A 12,382-nucleotide genomic window follows, 5' to 3' on the forward strand; every position below is an offset into this window, starting at 1 on the left:
GCCATCACATAGTCTCTCCTGTTATACTACACAAAGCACAGAGAGTCAACACTGAAACAAGCTGCCTCATTCCAGTCTATATTTGTCCAACCTATTTTTATGTTACCCAAGTAATAGCTTTTATATCCTTTTACTCATGTACGAATTAATTGCTCTACCATATTGTATTACTTTTGTCACTACCACTACTACTACTACTACTACCACTAGTGAACATCGAAATGGTACCTCACTAGTATTACACCTCACTCTGAGCCTTTATATACCCTCTGTGTCTATGTATTGTTTGTAATGGCTTGATAAAGCTCCTGGAGAGCGAAACGTTGCCACAATAAATGTCACATTAGTTGCACTTGTGTCCTTTTACTTTACAACATAAATATGAGATTTGGTAGCCAGGTGACTTGTAGGACTTGTGGTAGCCAGGCAACTTGTAGGACTTGTGGTAGCCAGACGACTTGTAGGACTTGTGGTGGCCAGGCAACTTGTAGGACTTGTGGTGGCCAGGCAACTTGTAGGACTTGTGGTAGCCAGGCGACTTGTAGGACTCGTGGTGGCCAGGCGACTTGTAGGACTTGTGGTAGCCAGGCGACTTGTAGGACTTGTGGTAGCCAGGCGACTTGTAGGACTTGTGGTAGCCAGGCAACTTGTAGGACTTGTGGTAGCCAGGCGACTTGTAGGTAGCCAGACGACTTGTAGGACTTGTGGTAGCCAGGCGACTTGTAGGACTTGTGGTAGCCAGGCAACTTGTAGGACTTGTGGTAGCCAGGCGACTTGTAGGACTTGTGGTAGCCAGGCAACTTGTAGGACTTGTGGTGGCCAGGCAACTTGTAGGGCTTGTGGTAGCCAGGCGACTTTTAGGACTCGTGGTGGCCAGGCGACTTGTAGGACTTGTGGTAGCCAGGCGACTTGTAGGACTTGTGGTAGCCAGGCGACTTGTAGGACTTGTGGTAGCCAGGCAACTTGTAGGACTTGTGGTAGCCAGGCGACTTGTAGGTAGCCAGGCAACTTGTAGGACTTGTGGTAGCCAGGCGACTTGTAGGACTTGTGGTAGCCAGGTGACTTTTAGGACTTGTGGTGGCCAGGCAAATTGTAGGACTTGTGGTAGCCAGGCGACTTGTAGGACTTGTGGTGGCCAGGCAACTTGTAGGACTTGTGGTAGCCAGGCGACTTGTAGGACTTGTGGTAGCCAGGCGACTTGTAGGACTTGTGGTAGCCAGGCGACTTGTAGGACTTGTGGTAGCCAGGCGACTTGTAGGACTTGTGGTAGCCAGGCGACTTGTAGGACTTGTGGTAGCCAGGCGACTTGTAGGACTTGTGGTAGCCAGGCGACTTGTAGGACTTGTGGTGTCCAGGCAACTTGTAGGACTTGTGGTGGCCAGGCAACTTGTAGGACTTGTGGTAGCCAGGCAACTTGTAGGACTTGTGGTAGCCAGGCGACTTGTAGGTAGCCAGGCAACTTGTAGGACTTGTGGTAGCCAGGCGACTTGTAGGACTTGTGGTAGCCAGGCGACTTTTAGGACTTGTGGTGGCCAGGCAAATTGTAGGACTTGTGGTAGCCAGGCGACTTGTAGGACTTGTGGTGGTCAGGCAACTTGTAGGACTTGTGGTAGCCAGGCGACTTGTAGGACTTGTGGTAGCCAGGCGACTTGTAGGACTTGTGGTAGCCAGGCGACTTGCAGGACTTGTGGTAGCCAGGCGACTTGTAGGACTTGTGGTAGCCAGGCGACTTGTAGGACTTGTGGTAGCCAGGCGACTTGTAGGACTTGTGGTAGCCAGGCGACTTGTAGGACTTGTGGTGTCCAGGCAACTTGTAGGACTTGTGGTGGCCAGGCAACTTGTAGGACTTGTGGTGGCCAGGCAACTTGTAGGACTTGTGGTGGCCAGGCAACTTGTAGGACTTGTGGTGGCCAGGCAACTTGTAGGGCTTGTGGTAGCCAGGCAACTTGTAGAACATAAGAACATAAGAAAGGAGGAACACTGCAGGATGCCTGCTGGCCCATACTAGGCAGGTCCTTTACAATTCATCCCACTAACAAAACATTTGCCCAACCCAATTTTCAATGCCACCCAAGAAATAAGCTCTGATGTGAAAGTCCCACTCAAATCCAACCCCTCCCACTCATGTACTTATCCAACCTAGATTCAAATTTCAAATTCAAATTCAAAGTTTATTCTCTATAAGGATTACAATGCTGAGTTTACAGAAATTTGGTTATTGTTTGGTTTACATGTAGTAAAATTGTGATTACAGAGTGTACCACTAGAACGCTTAGCATGGCTAGGCATTTCGGGCATAGTTTTATTCTTAATTGAAACTACCCAAAGTCCCAGCCTCAATAACCCAACTAGGTAGACTGTTCCACTCATCAACTACCCTATTTCCAAACCAGTACTTTCCTATGTCCTTTCTAAATCTAAACTTATCTAATTTAAATCCATTACTACGGGTTCTCTCTTGGAGAGACATCCTCAAGACCTTATTAATATCCCCTTTATTAATACCTATCTTCCACTTATACACTTCGATCAGGTCTCCCCTCATTCTTCGTCTAACAAGGACTTGTGGCCAGGCAACTTGTAGGACTTGTGGTAGCCAGGCGACTTGCAGGACTTGTGGTAGCCAGGCGACTTGTAGGACTTGTGGTAGCCAGACGACTTGTAGGACTTGTGGTAGCCAGGCAACTTGTAGGACTTGTGGTGGCCAGGCAACTTGTAGGACTTGTGGTAGCCAGGCGACTTGTAGGACTTGTGGTAGCCAGGCGACTTGTAGGACTTGTGGTAGCCAGGCGACTTGTAGGACTTGTGGTAGCCAGGCGACTTGTAGGACTTGTGGTAGCCAGGCGACTTGTAGGACTTGTGGTAGCCAGGCGACTTGTAGGACTTGTGGTAGCCAGGCGATTTGTAGGACTTGTGGTAGCTAGGCGACTTGTAGGACTTGTGGTAGCCAGGCGACTTGTAGGACTTGTGGTAGCTAGGCGACTTGTAGGACTTGTGGTAGCCAGGCGACTTGTAGGACTTGTGGTAGCTAGGCGACTTGTAGGACTTGTGGTAGCCAGGCGACTTGTAGGACTTGTGGTAGCTAGGCGACTTGTAGGACTTGTGGTAGCTAGGCGACTTGTAGGACTTGTGGTAGCTAGGCGACTTGTAGGACTTGTGGTAGCCAGGCGACTTGTGGTAGCCAGGCAACTTGTAGGACTTGTGGTAGTCAGGCAACTTGTAGGACTTGTGGTAGCCAGGCAACTTGTAGGACTTGTGGTAGCCAGGCAACCTGTAGGACTTGTGGTAGCCAGGCGACTTGTAGGACTTGTGGTAGCCAGGCGACTTGTAGGACTTGTGGTAGCCAGGCGACTTGTAGGACTTGTGGTAGCCAGGCGACTTGTAGGACTTGCGGTAGCCAGGCGACTTGTAGGACTTGTGGTAGCCAGGCGACTTGTAATACTTGTGGTAGCCAGGCGACTTGTAATACTTGTGGTAGCCAGGCGACTTGTAGGACTTGTGGTAGCCAGGCGACTTGTAATACTTGTGGTAGCCAGGCAACTTGTAGGACTTGTGGTAGCCAGGCGACTTGTAATACTTGTGGTAGCCAGGCGACTTGTAATACTTGTGGTAGCCAGGCGACTTGTAGGACTTGTGGTAGCCAGGCAACTTGTAATACTTGTGGTAGCCAGGCGACTTGTAGGACTTGTGGTAGCCAGGCGACTTGTAATACTTGTGGTAGCCAGGCGACTTGTAATACTTGTGGTAGCCAGGCAACTTGTAGGACTTGTGGTAGCCAGGCGACTTGTAATACTTGTGGTAGCCAGGCAACTTGTAGGACTTGTGGTAGCCAGGCGACTTGTAATACTTGTGGTAGCCAGGCAACTTGTAGGACTTGTGGTAGCCAGGCGACTTGTAATACTTGTGGTAGCCAGGCGACTTGTAATACTTGTGGTAGCCAGGCGACTTGTAATACTTGTGGTAGCCAGGCGACTTGTAATACTTGTGGTAGCCAGGCAACTTGTAGGACTTGTGGTAGCCAGGCGACTTGTAATACTTGTGGTAGCCAGGCAACTTGTAGGACTTGTGGTAGCCATGCGACATGTAGTACTTGTGGTAGCCAGGCAACTTGTAGGACTTGTGGTAGCCATGCGACATGTAGTACTTGTGGTAGCCAGGCGACTTGTAATACTTGTGGTAGCCAGGCGACTTGTAATACTTGTGGTAGCCAGGCGACTTGTAATACTTGTGGTAGCCAGGCAACTTGTAGGACTTGTGGTAGCCAGGCGACTTGTAATACTTGTGGTAGCCAGGCGACTTGTAATACTTGTGGTAGCCAGGCGACTTGTAATACTTGTGGTAGCCAGGCGACTTGTAATACTTGTGGTAGCCAGGCAACTTGTAGGACTTGTGGTAGCCAGGCAACTTGTAGGACTTGTGGTAGCTAGGCGACTTGTAGGACTTGTGGTAGCCAGGCAACTTGTAGGATTTGTGACGAAAACCAGAGGCGTTCATCTGTTTTGTTTACATTATGTGTGGGTGGGGTAGGGAGGACTGCCTTTCCTGGCTACCCATACTTCCCAGCCTGACTTCATACAAATAAAACTCGCCTCTCACCCTACATTAAGACTACAAATATTTTAAGGTAATTAATGAGTGTACTATATATGCATTTTATTGCTCTTGGGAGCTTAATGTCATAGTAGGTGGGAGTGGCCAGGCAGGATGCCATACCTCCCACACGACTTTCTCCAGATAAATACTTTTCACCTCTCACCCTACATTAAGGCTACAAATATTTTAAGGTAAGTACAGCGTCTACTGTATATGCATTTTATCGCTCTAGGGAGCTTCAAGCATCGTAGTATAGAATGTGTGGGTGGAGTGGCCAGGAGGGCTACCGCACCTGACTTCTTAGAGTAAATACTACTCGCCTTTTTTCCCTACATGAAGACTACAAATATTTTGAGGTAAATAATGAGTGTACTGTGTGTGTATTTTACTTTTTAATGCCTAGTTCTATTGCTAACTTAATATATGTTAGTGCAAACTTGTTATCTGGTATTTATGTGCATTTATAAATTGAAAAAATGAGAGTTCTGCTTTCCGGCAGTAGCCTGGAACCTAACCTGCCAAATAAGTGGGGCCCTGCTGTATATGACATTCGTTTTTAATATAAGCCTTTTTATGAACCTTTTCCTTTTAATATGTGCAACAAGACGCACAAAAGCTGACCCCCCCCCCATGTCCAATTCAACTTGTGTGAAAATTCAGTGCTCATAAAAGACCTTAAGATCTGGAACTCCGTCTGAAGCATTGAAAGTTTCCCTATCTCTGTCAACCATTTCAAAGTCGTTGTTAAAAAACACCATCTCCTTAGTATAATTGAGACAGCAATCTGTTATGTCTGACAAAGCCAGCTTTCATCCAGTTCTGTCCCTGTTCTTCCTATACACCCATACATAATTAGTAACATATATTGTCCCATTTAATTATATTGTAATCTAAAGTAACTTACTGTATCTTCAACATTTCTATATTCAGTCATAAAACTGAGGATCTTTGAATTAGTACTATGAAATAATATGTCTCTTTTGTGATAGACTATTTGTCATTAACTGTCTTATTGTAGTTAATTGCATGAAAATTCTTATTTAATATTATGTATATTAATTAACATGGCTTACAATTAGCTGGTCAAAATGTATTACATAATTTGTGGCCATCTTTTGTGCCTACCATTATATTAATTCATGTAAATTGAGGTTCCTAAACCTGTATTCCCTGGAACGCAGGAGGGAGAGATACATGATTATATACACCTGGAAAATCCTAGAGGGACTAGTACCGAACTTGCACACGAAAATCACTCACTACGAAAGCAAAAGACTTGGCAGACGATGCACCATCCCCCCAATGAAAAGCAGGGGTGTCACTAGCACGTTAAGAGACCATACAATAAGTGTCAGGGGCCCGAGACTGTTCAACTGCCTCCCAGCACACATAAGGGGGATTACCAACAGACCCCTGGCAGTCTTCAAGCTGGCACTGGACAAGCACCTAAAGTCAGTTCCTGATCAGCCGGGCTGTGGCTCATACGTTGGTTTGCGTGCAGCCAGCAGCAACAGCCTGGTTGATCAGGCTCTGATCCACCAGGAGGCCTGGTCACAGACCGGGCCGCGGGGGCGTTGACCCCCGGAACTCTCTCCAGGTAAACTCCAGGTATATGGTTTAAATAAAAAAAATATTAGTGTCAAAAATACTAAATATGGTTTGTTGTGTTGCCAGACTGTTGAATATTGTGTGTTGCTGTATCAACATGTGAAGACCAAGACTGTTGCAACATGTAACCAAAAATACAGCTGGAACAAGTGTAGAAGCCTTCAAGAGGAAACCGGACAAGTATATTCACCAGGTGCTTGATCAACCAGGCTGTGATGGAGTGGATCAGTGGACCACCAGCAGTAACATCCTGGTGTAGCAGGCAAGCACCAGATGAGCCTGACCCCTGGCTGGGCTGTGGCAGTAGAAAAACACTCAGAACTCATCAGAGGTTAATGTTAGTTTGTTAATAGTGTGTGAGAGGAGTTTATAAAAATAATTTTTTTTTTCAACAAACCGGCCGTATCCCACCAAGGCAGGGTGCCCCAAAAAGAAAAATGAAAGTTTCTCTTTTTAAATTTAGTAATTTATAAGGGAGAAGGGGTTACTAGCCCCTTGCTCCCGGCATTTTAGTCGCCTCTTATAACACGCATGGCTTACGGAGGAAGAATTCTGTTCCACTTCCCCATGGAGATAAGAGGAAATAAACAAGAACTAGAAAGAAAATAGAAGAAAACCCAGAGGGGTGTGTGTATATATATGCTTGTACATGTATGTGTAGTGTGACCTAAGTGTAAGTAGAAGTAGCAAGGCATACCTGAAATCTTGCACATTTACAAAACAGAAAAAAGGACACCAGCAAACCTACCATCATGTAAAACAATTACAGGCTTTCGTTTTACACTCGCTTGGCAGGACGGTAGTACCTCCCTGGGCGGTTGTTGTCTACCAACCTACTACCTAGGAATAATAATAATAATATATTTTATTTTCCTAGGTAGTAGGTTGGTAGACAGCAACTGCCCAGGGAGGTACTACCGTCCTGCCAAGTGAGTGTAAAACGAAAGCCTGTAATTGTTTTACATGATGGTAGGATTGCTGGTGTTTTTTGTCTGTCTCATAAACATGCAAGATTTCAGGTATGTCTTGCTACTTCTACTTACACTTAGGTCACACTACACATACATGTACAAGCATATATATACACACCCCTCTGGGTTTTCTTCTATTTTCTTTCTAGTTCTTGTTTATTTCCTCTTATCTCCATGGGGAAGTGGAACAGAATTCTTCCTCCGTAAGCCACGCGTGTTATAAGAGGCGACTAAAATGCCGGGAGCAAAGGGCTAGTAACCCCTTCTCCTGTATATACATATTACTAAATTTAAAACAAGAAACTTTTGTTTTTCTTTTTGGGCCACCCCACCTCAGTGGGATATGGCTGGTGCATTGAAAGAAAGATGTTTTATTTTGACATGATACATGTATGTACAAAATAGAGTAATAGTTGGGTGTACATACCAAAAACCCCTTTATATGCAGAGCATATATGCAAGATTAATAAGGCAATAAGAGTATATATGGTCATTAGATGAGTTACAATGAATACAAGAGACTTGAGTATTCTATTAAGTCATGCTATATGACTTTAATAAGTCTTGTAGAGAAGACATACGTTTTTTATTATTAACCTTAGGTGGATACAATGGAGTGATTAATATTTGAGATGAATACAGATATTGAGAGCAAGTATATATTGATGAAAAAGTTTTACCTATGTTCATGATATTGAGCAAATGCATGTACAGTTTTTACATATGTATTTATGATGGGCTGGGATAGGTTAAGGAGATAAGGTGTTTTCAAACTATAGTTTTAAAAATGCTGAACCAGTGGTTCTGGAGATTTCTGGCAGAGAGATCCAGATTTTGGATCCTTTTATGTATAATGAGTTTTTAAAAAGATTTAGCCTTATGCAGGGAATGTCATAGAGGTTTTTGTGCCTAGTGTTGTGTCTGTGAGTCCTGTTGCAACTGTCAATAGTGTTTCAGGTCGGGATTTATATTAGAATTTATTGTTCTGTAAATGTAGGTTGCACAATAGTATGAATTTATGTTTTGTATAGTGTGTAGGTATAGGTCTTTGAAGAGTGAGGGGGGAGGGTTGTCTAGCAGTAGATTGTGTGATAATTTGCATTGCAGCTTTTTGTTGTTACTATTGATTTTAGGTGGTTTGTCCTTGTGGAACTCCAGGCACAAATATGGGTAGGTCAGTGAATAGTATAGTGTAAGTAGTGCTGTTTGTGATACATAGTAACATATCTTTGAGAGGATGACAACTGCTTTAGAAACCTTTTTTGTTAATTGTTTGATATGGGTGTCGAATTTTAGGTTGCTGTCAAGGTGCAGACCCAGGAATTTTCCCTCATTATGTTTAGCAATAAGGATGTTAAGCATATTTAGTTGGTCCTCACTTGCTCTACTCCCAAACATAATGTAAAAGGTTTTGTCTATATTTAGTATGAGTTTGACAGTCAGCCAAGTTGCTATTTTCGTGAGTTCTTTGTTAGCAATAGTGTTGAGTGAGGCTAAATTTGGGAGAGAGATGACAAAAGTTGTGTTCTCAGCAAAGAGAATAAATGTAAGTTGTTGTGATACTCTTGGAAGATCATTGATGTATAAAAGGAAAAGGAGGGGGCCAAGAATGCTACCCTGTGGTACACCAGTGTCCAGGGGTTTTGTCGAGGTTATGTCATTGACAGGTGTATTGCTTTCTCTTAGTGAGGTAGGACTTGATAAATGCAAGCACATGGCCTCTTGTACTGTATTGATTAAGCTTGAGGAGTAGGATGCTGTGATCTTCTGTATCAAAAGCTTTCTTAAGGTCAATAAAGGGTCCAAGTGGGTATTCATTTTTATCCAGTGCTGTGTAAAGTAGGTCTAGCATTTTTATTATTTCATCAATTGTGCTTTTGTTTCTCCTGAAGCCAAACTGGCAGGGGTTGAGGATGCTTTGTGATGTTATGAAGGAATGTAACCTTTTGTGTACGAGTTTCTTGAAGATTTGGGAAAGTAAAGGCAAGCTTGATTGGCCTATAATTGTTTGTTGGGTCACCACCTTTGTATATTGGTGTAATCCTTACTAGCTTGAGTAATGCCGGGAAAGTGTTGGTATCTAGCGATTTGTTGAAGAGAAATGCAATGGTGGGTGAAAGGATTTGAGCCACTCGTTTATACAGTAGTGGTGGCACTTGGGTTACATTCCTTGATTTGTTATTTAGATTGTTAATAATCATGGTAACCTCAGTGGGCTCTGTTGGTGTAAGCTAGAGGGATGTTGGGAAGTTATAGCATTTTATTGAATAGATCTTCAATCTTTGTCAGTACGTATAGTTTATTAAATCCATCTCGTGTAGTAACTGGGTTGATTGATGCAATCCACATTAGATCTTTGCAATGACACTCGAGTAATAGTGTCATATAAATACTTTATAAATTTTGTTTCCAGAAACTGTCTGTCCCCCACCAAGGTAGTGACCCAAACAAAGAAGAAATGCTTTTACCATCACAGTCTTGCCAGAGTGGCACTGATACTACACCTCAAAACTGCTAATGCCTCCACCCCTCCTTTAAGGTGCAGATACTATATAACTTGTGTTATATAGTAATTGAAGAGAGTTGTTGGGTAGATGTACTTGAAATATTTGTCATTTTATATTAGTGATTTATATTAAGTCATATACATAGTTATATCCTAGGTAGTAGGATGGTAAACAGCAACTGCCCAGGGAGCTACTGCCGTCCTGCCAAGTGAGTGTACAACGAAAACCTGTAATTGTTTTACATGATGGTAGGATTGCTGGTGTGTCTTGTCTGTCTCATAAACATGCAAGATTTCGGGTATGTCTTGCTACTTCTACTTGCACTTAGGTCACACTACACATACATGTACAAGCATATATATATACACACACACCCCTCTGGGTTTTCTTCTATTTTCTTTCTAGTTCTTGTTCTTGTTTATTTCCTCTTACCTTCATGGGGAAGTGGAACAGAATTCTTCCTCCGTAAGCCATACGTGTTGTAAGAGGCAACTAAAATGCCGGGAGCAAGGGGATAGTAACCCTTTCTCCTGTATATATTACTAAATGTAAAAGGAGAATCTTTCGTTTTTCCTTTTGGGCCACCCTGCCTCGGTGGGATACGGCCAGTGTGTTGAAAGAAGAAAGAACATAGTTATATGTTGTATAGCTGAAGAGTTATTTGGCAGTTGGTCAGTTATGTTAATACAAACACTGCCCTTACAAAGAAAGTAAATTTTATGGAATCTAGTCCATTGTATACAACTTAAGTTGGCATAATTTGGATTGAAAATGGTATGAAATGGGTCACCAAAATTGTATTTTTTAATAAGATGTGTGTGGCATCTGTGATCCTGTTAGACAGGCCTTACAGTGCGAAACTTGGGACAAAATTTAGCTGAAAAAATGGTTCTAAACTCGAAGCATATGATACTCGGGGCAGACAAAACTTGGAGTTCCACTGTATAGTCTTCTAGAGATCCCTAAGAGTTATATAATCCTGATACTAGTCCCTAACAGTTATATAGTCCTTATAATTGATAAGATAAGAGATAAGATTTCATTCGGATTTTTAACCCCGGAGGGTTAGCCACCAAGGATAACCCAAGAAAGTCAGTGCATCATCAAGGACTGTAACTTATTTCAGTTGGGGTCCTCAATCTTGTCCCCCCAGTCGGCTAACACCTAGGTACCTATTTTCTGCTAGGTGAACAGGACAACAGGTGTAAGGAAACACTTTGCCCTTGTAGTAGTCAATCAGTTATATAGTACAGGTCAGCCATCACTAATCCGGCATCATTGGGACCTGTAGTGTGCTGGGTTACTGAGTGGTTAGGTTAGAATACACTTAATTAACCTATCAATAGAGAGACTTTCTGCTACATCTTCCTCATTTTCATCACTGCTCCCTCCTCCACTGGCTTGCTGCTGCGGATTTACAACCATCTGCACAATTTCAGTCAGTATAATGATGAAATTTGAAATTATGCTAGCTGAAATTAATGCCGGATTACTGATTCAAATTCAAAGTTTATTCTCTATAAGGATTACAATGCTGAGCTTACAGAATTTGGTTATTGTGTTGTTTTCATGTAGTAAAATACTAATTACAGAGGGGACCACTAGAACACCTAGCATGGCTAGGCATTTCGGGCAGACTTAGATTAATTCTTAACTTTAAAATATTACAAATTATGAGGTAAGTTGGTATTATGGCTAAGTGACTAAATACTAGTTTGTGAGTTTAGCAATGTGAATGCTTTTGTTTTGGCACAATACATAGTTTCAGTATTGGAGTATCACAGGCCAACTTATGACTAGTTAGGATTCATTATTTTAAGATTGAGATTGATATTTCTGTTTATGGTCAAATGGGTGAGTGAGTGAGTGTGTGAACCACCAGGTGGTATTCGTGTAATTAGTTGACGGGGTGTATCAGGGAGATAAGATTTTTTCTAATGGTAGTTTTGAAGGTGATGAATGTGTCTGCAGTTCTAGAGTTTTCAGGTAGGGTGTTCCAGATTTTAGGGCCTTTGACATACATTGATAACTGATTGCTGGATTAGTGATGACCGACCTGTACTTGTAGTAGTCACTGACAATTATATGGCACTTGTAGTAGTCCCTGACAGTTATAAAGTAGTTTTAGTGATCTACTGTATCAAATACTTTTCATAGGTCTATGAAGAGCCCCGAGAGGATATTAATTTTTTTCAGTTGCTGTACAGTATATAGTAATTTGAGTATCTGAGGTACAATTTATGATACAATCTTACTTTGTATATGGTCCAAGTCGGACCGAAATGTCGTCGTAAGCTCCTCTCTTCTATGTGCGGGTTATTTATGTATCGTTCCAGTCACGGTATTGTGCCTTTTTTTTGTTATTTACATTTTTAAGTTTGTAATTAGTTCTTTTACAGTGGTAGAATACAAATATTCTATATTTCACTATTATTATTAATGTATGAGGTAGTACAATTTATCCTTGCCATCCATACTCAAGACAACAAGGGTCACCTCAAAGTACTGTATAATTATATATATGCAGAACTAAATAACTACAGATTAATATCTAACTCTCCTTTGCTCTCTGAAATCTTTGTAGAAATAATCCATAAATAAATCTACTCCTTCCTCCTATCCCATAACATTCTGAACCTTTGCCAGTTTGGGTTTAGGCCTGAATAAAAGCACAAATGATCAATTATTCAGATGCTCGAATTA

General features: G+C 42.4%; 1 long non-coding RNA gene across 3 annotated transcripts; it reads left to right on the top strand.

Moving 5' to 3' along the window:
- The first annotated feature begins 4,512 nt into the window (after nucleotides 1-4,512).
- LOC138851805 (uncharacterized) lies at nucleotides 4,513-12,157 on the top strand. 3 transcript variants are annotated; one of them, XR_011391413.1, is made up of 3 exons: nucleotides 4,513-4,624; nucleotides 6,268-6,532; nucleotides 9,586-12,157. It is a non-coding gene; the product is annotated as an uncharacterized lncRNA (long non-coding RNA). The 3 variants fall into 3 exon arrangements; XR_011391415.1 differs by lacking the exon at nucleotides 4,513-4,624 and adding an exon at nucleotides 4,651-4,784; XR_011391414.1 differs by lacking the exon at nucleotides 4,513-4,624 and adding an exon at nucleotides 4,839-4,949.
- The last annotated feature ends 225 nt before the right edge of the window (nucleotides 12,158-12,382 follow it).

Source organism: Cherax quadricarinatus, unplaced genomic scaffold, assembly GCF_038502225.1.
Source record: "Cherax quadricarinatus isolate ZL_2023a unplaced genomic scaffold, ASM3850222v1 Contig2184, whole genome shotgun sequence".
Classification (NCBI taxonomy): Eukaryota; Metazoa; Arthropoda; class Malacostraca; order Decapoda; family Parastacidae; genus Cherax; species Cherax quadricarinatus.